The sequence below is a fragment of the Mesoplodon bidens genome (genome assembly GCF_964165515.1).
Source record: "Mesoplodon bidens genome assembly, chromosome: X".
NCBI classification, from domain to species: Eukaryota; Metazoa; Chordata; class Mammalia; order Artiodactyla; family Ziphiidae; genus Mesoplodon; species Mesoplodon bidens.
In genome coordinates, this window is record NC_138163.1 from 48,785,191 (window position 1) to 48,791,128 (window position 5,938).

Consider the following 5,938-nt stretch of genomic DNA (forward strand, 5'->3'; position numbering starts at 1 on the left):
AACACCCCAAAATGATATTAACTGCTATCTGACTTTATTCTTACCTTTTACATATAAATTTGACAGTATTGTTCACGTTGAAAATAAAAGCTTGTTTGACATGAATAAGCTGCAGAGGTTTTTTTTTTAACATAAATAACACGGACTCTAATGTATCTTTGTTCTATTTATTTCGGCCCACCTTACTGTCATTGAAAGGGATTTCTTTCAAGTATTTGGTAAGCCTGTTTGAGAACCTTTTATAGCAGCCTAAAATAAATTAAAATATTAGATTATGAACAACTTGTGTGACGATAGAGATGGTGGCCCAGCCTCTAGTGTATGTTATTGAAAGAAACTGATGGATGACCTAGCTTGCCTGGGGACCAGATGGTGCTATTGGCCTGCCATGGAGCAGCAGCATCAGCATCAGCTTCAGCATCAGCTGGGAACGTGTTTGAAATGCAAATTCTCAGACCCTGCTCCAGACCTACTAGATTAGATATTCTGAAGGTAGGCTGCTAGCCATCAGGGTTTTACAGGTCCTCCAAGTGCTACTGAAGCACACTAATGTTTGAGAACCACTGCTTTAGAGCAGTGGGGAAAACATTCAACTGCACCTACAGTAGAACCAGCCTTAATTCACTGACTTGGTACTATTGCAGGTAAACTGAACAGGATGGTAAGATCTGGACTGAGGAAGGTACTAGAATTCTCATGGGCCTGAGACACAAAGACCTCGCGGAGGGATGTGTTAGTTTCCTAGGGTTACCGTAACAAATTACCACAAAGCAGGTGGCTTAAAACAACCGAAATTTATTCTCTCACAGTTCTGGAGACCAGAAGTCTGAGGTTAAAGTGTCGGCAGGGCTGGTTCCTTCTGGAGGCTTAGAGGAAGCATCCGTTCCATGCCTCTCTCCTAGTTTCTGGTGGTTGCTGTGAATCCTTGGCATCACTCGGCTTGTACATGCAGATTTCCAATGTCTTCATCTTTACATAGTGTTTTCCCCTGTCTCTGTTTCTGTGTTCTTTCTCTTCTTATAAGGACACCAGTCATATTGGATGAAGGGCCCACCCTAATCCAGTATGACCTCATCTGATCTTTATTACACCTGCAAATACCCTATTTCCAAATAAGGTCACATTTACAGGTTCCAGGGGTCAAGACTTCAACATATCTTTTGCGGGGATACAATTCAGCTTATAACAAGGGGCAAAGATTCAGTAGTGGAAGGGACAAATAGATAAAGGAAGAACCTAGTTCCAGCACGATAAAAGCATTATGATACCATGCACATATGAAGTTTAAAGGCATTCAAAATTATTAGATTGATTATACATACATCTATTTGTAGTAAAAGGCATACATAGGAGTAATGCATGCATATGTAGAATGCAGAAAGGTGTGTATGAGAACAATAAACTTATTTAAGACAGTGGTTAAATGTATGGAAAGAGAGGGAGAATTCAGTTGGGGAGGGGAATAGTGGGTTTCAATTTTATTTGTAAGCTTACGTTTCTTAAGACGGCTGATGGTTGCATGGGTGTAGCATTCTCTGTACCTTTGTCGAGGTCTGAAATATGTCCTAATTTAAAGAAAACTGAAAGAGGAAATGGGCATAGTATCTGGAACTTCTTTAAGGGAAAAGAGTGAAGTGGTCCTTGAGCAGAGCAGACGATCAGAGAAGGGGAGGACCAGGGGTTTGAGGGTACAAAGCCTTATTTCTACATTTAGTTAAGGCTGCTTGAGAGCTTCCTGGTTAGCATCAATACATTGTCTGTTTTCCATGCTAGTTCCTCTCGTATCCTAGAGTAGATTAACATTATTTATGTGTGTATCGCCCCAGCTCCCTAAAATGTGAGCTTCTGACTTGTTCAGAACGTCAAGGCTTTTATTGATTTCTCTCTTCTAAAGCACTGTGTTTTCTTCTTCATAGATGCTTGATAAAGTTCTGTTAAAGTGAAGTGAGTGTAATGTATCCACAACCCTTTCCCCTGTCAGTGGGGTTGACATTTAAAAATGCATTGTCATGTAGTAACACAGAGTATTCCTCATGGCTAGAACAACAACAACAAAAGGCACGAGGCCTTTTGTCACCATTGTTTAATGAAAGAACAGTCCAAGTAGAAATTTATCCATGTACGGTCCCTCGGAAGACCTCAAATTGGTTTGGTTCCATATGGTTCATGCCATGCCAGCAGGGTGTGTGTGTGTGTATTTCTGTGTTATATAGTTAGTGTATTAACTATAGTTAATAGTTAATATTAAAGGCCTTTACCTGCGCTTAAAAATTTTCGGAGGTTCACTTTATTTATATATTTATTTGTTTGTCTATTTATTTATTTATTTATTTATTTATATTTTTGGCCATGTCATGTGGCATGCAGGATATCAGATCACCGACCAGGTTTCAAACCCGTGCCCCCTGCACTGGGAGCACAGAGTCTTAACCACTGGACTGCCAGGGAAGTCCCGGGAGTTTCAGTTTAAACAAACGCATGCATACCTCTTTTTGAGATAAGCCTTTTTTGGTGCATGCTCGGAGTCCTTATCCCTGCCCCTTACCGAGCTCCAGTTACCTAGGGCCCTGAATTTACTCCCCAGGTGGCCCCATGTCCCAAGCCCCAAGGGGCATGTGTGTTCCTCTTCACTGAGTCTGTGCTTCTGTGGGGTGAGTTGCACTGTTAGTGTTATACTCTCAGGACTGAGGGGTATCTACGAGGTGATGGCCATGTATACAGGTAACAGGAAAAGTGGGCTACGTTATCCACATGTATGCACCTGAAGCCTCTCATGTTGAGGGAGGAAGCTCAGGCTTGCTGCTCTGAGGGTTTGCTGTAGATCTAACATATCAGGCTTCTCTGAGTCTCTGAGAGACGGTCCCTAAATCAGGTCAGGGACAAATCCTGTGTTTCCTATCTCTCTGGGTGTTTGTGGATTTGTCTGTATCCATGTGTATAAAATATGTTTTCAATGAGTCCTTCAGCCTTGAAAACTCTGTGCTTTTTCTAGGAAGAGACCTGTCTTGTCCCTCCCTGCCTGGTCCAGGAAAGGTTAGGATGTTCTGATATTTTCCTTGGTTATGGCTCCATCTTCTGAAAGGACTTGATCCAAAAGTTCTCCTGTTATTCCACTACCTGAGAGGTGACCATTGGGAGAAAAGCAGAGGGGTAGGGTGGGTGCCGAAGTTGGAAACAGTTTTCTGTACCAGTTAGGTGTATGCTAATGACACTAAAGTTAGTGATGAAGAATCACTTTTACTCTAAGCCACCTATTTTCAGATGCTTATAACTCCAAGGAATACAAATGAGTACAGGTTTACAAGTCTAACAGGGCAGGATTCTCAGACAATGGTGTTTTGTGAAATGTAGTATTATCCAGTCCTGTGAATCACGTCATATAGTAGGATCCGTGTTGAGGCATAAAATGTACATTTCGTAGAAGTCTGAGCAATGAATTATGTGTGTTTATAGATAAGGAATTGATTTCATCCCCAATTCTATGAAGAAAATGAATTTAAAATGATTCAAAGAGGCACCTAAAGGTTGGCTCCTCCCTCTCTCTCTCTGTCTGTCTCTGTCTCTCATCCAATTAGTTATTTACACTGTTGCCTTTCTCTCCGTTTTCCTGCATTATTTTAGACCGCATCACTTCCTGACAAATTTTATGAACTGTTTCACGTATACAGAAGATAATACAGAATATATGTAAGGTATATCTTAATAATATGTAAACCTGTGTACTCACCACCAAGCTTGAGAACTAGAACACGGCTAATGCCTTGGAAGCCCCCCTGTGCCCTTCCTGATTCATCCCCTCATTCCTTCCCAGAGGTAACCATGATCCTGAACTGGGATGATAATTCACATTTTTATACATTCACTGCAGAGGAATGTTCCCTTAAATAATGTTATTTCGTTTCCATTTTGGAGTTTATGTAAATCTAACTATACTAGATGTATTACTTGTCTTGCTCTTTCTCTACCCCTGCAATTTTGTGTTTGTGGTATTTATCCATGCTGATGTGTGCAACTGTAGTCATCATTATTCATTGCTCTATAGTTATCCATCATATGAAAATTCCACAATATGTCTATTTCCTGTTGATGGACATGTGGCTTGTTTCCAGCTTTATGCTTTTGCAAATTATTTTGCGATGAACTTTCTCATTCATATCCCACTGTGCCCTTATACAACAGCTTCTTTAGTTTCTCAGTTGAGAGCAATTCTCCGCACTTCCCCATCCGCCCCAGCCAGGGTGATATTTGATAACGTCTGGAAGCATTTTGGGTGACATAATTGAGGGTGTGCTACTGGCATCTAGTGGGTGGAGGCCAAGGATACTGCTAAACGTCCTACAATGCACAGGACAGTCCTCTACAACCCAGAATTATCTTTCCAACATGTCAGCAGTTGAGAAACCCTGATCTGCAGTATAGGCCTAGACATGAAATTTCTGGGTCTTAGGTTCTGTCCAAGTTCAGTTTACTAGGTAACACCAATTATCTTTCAAAACGGTTGTACTAGTTCATATTCCCAAGAGCAGAGGATGAGATTTCTATTTGCTCCACATTCTTGCCAACTCTTAGTATCATTACCTTCATTACTTCTTGCCTGAACTTTGCCCTAGACTCCTAACCTTCTCCTACCTCCCTGTCTTTCCCCACAGATACATGCTTCATATACTTGCTAAGTTAACCTTCCTAAAACCCGACTCTGGCCATGCCAAATTCCTGTAAGAAAAATTTGATGACTCTACTGCATACACAATAAACTTGGCATTTAAGACGCACACAAAAGGGCCCACTAGCTCTGTAGTGCTAGTAATACCAACTTATTAGGTGGTTTTCAAATAAGCCCTGCCCTTTCTCTGCCCTCTGCAGCATGTGTGTTGTTGAAGACTTACCCTTTCTTAAGTCTGTTCTACATTAATTTCTATGTCCGTTAATTCAGCCAGTTATTAATTCTTTTTAATTTACTGAGTATTTGTCTTTCTCTGTCTCACTCATTTCTCTTAACATAATACCCTCCAAGTCCATCCATGTTGCTGCCAATGGCAAAATTCTTTTTTTATGGCTGATTAGTATTTCTTTGTATATATACCTGACATCTTCTTTGTCCATTCATCTGTTGAAAGACACAGATTGCTTCCATACACTGGCAATTGTAATTGACACTGCTATGAACATCGGGATGCATGCATCTGTTTGAATTCGTGTTTTTGTGTTTTACAGATGGATGCCCAGCAGTGGAATTGTTGGGTCGTATGGTAGTTCTATTTTTAGTTTTCTGAGAAATATCCATACTGTTTTCCACAGTGGCTGCAACAATTTACACTCCCGCGAAACTGTGTAGGATGGTTCCCTTTTCTCCACATCCTCGCCAAAATTTGTTATGTGTGTCCTTTTGTGAGGTGATGTCTCATTGTGGTTTTGGTTTGCATTTCCCTGATGATTAGTGATGTTGAACATGTATGCATGTGCCTGTTGGCCATCTGCATTTCCCCAGAGACAGCAGTGGAGACTTCATTCTTAAGGCTACAAGAAGCCATCAAGGGGCTCTACTTTGGGAAATAATTTGTGTTTTAGAAATGTCACTCTGAAAGCCATGTGAAGAAAGGATCAGAGAGGAGCAAGAATGGAGTGCTCATCGTAGCAGTGATTTATGTGAGAGATGCTGAAGTCCTAGACTAAGGTAGGGGTATTGAAAGCACATGAAGAAGTGTATAGAACTGAAAGTCAACAGTGATTGGCTATGGGTGATAACTGGATGTGGAGATACAGAAGGTGTTATAAGCGTAGAAGAATAAGTGGTGGTAGATGTATTGAGAACTTAGTATGCCTGAGTGGGAGCAGGAAAAGAAGGAAAAGAGGAGAAACGCCAGGGAATCGCTGGCAGTCCAGTGGTTCGGACTCGGCAGTGGCTGGGGACCAGGGTTCGATCCTGGGTCGGGGAACT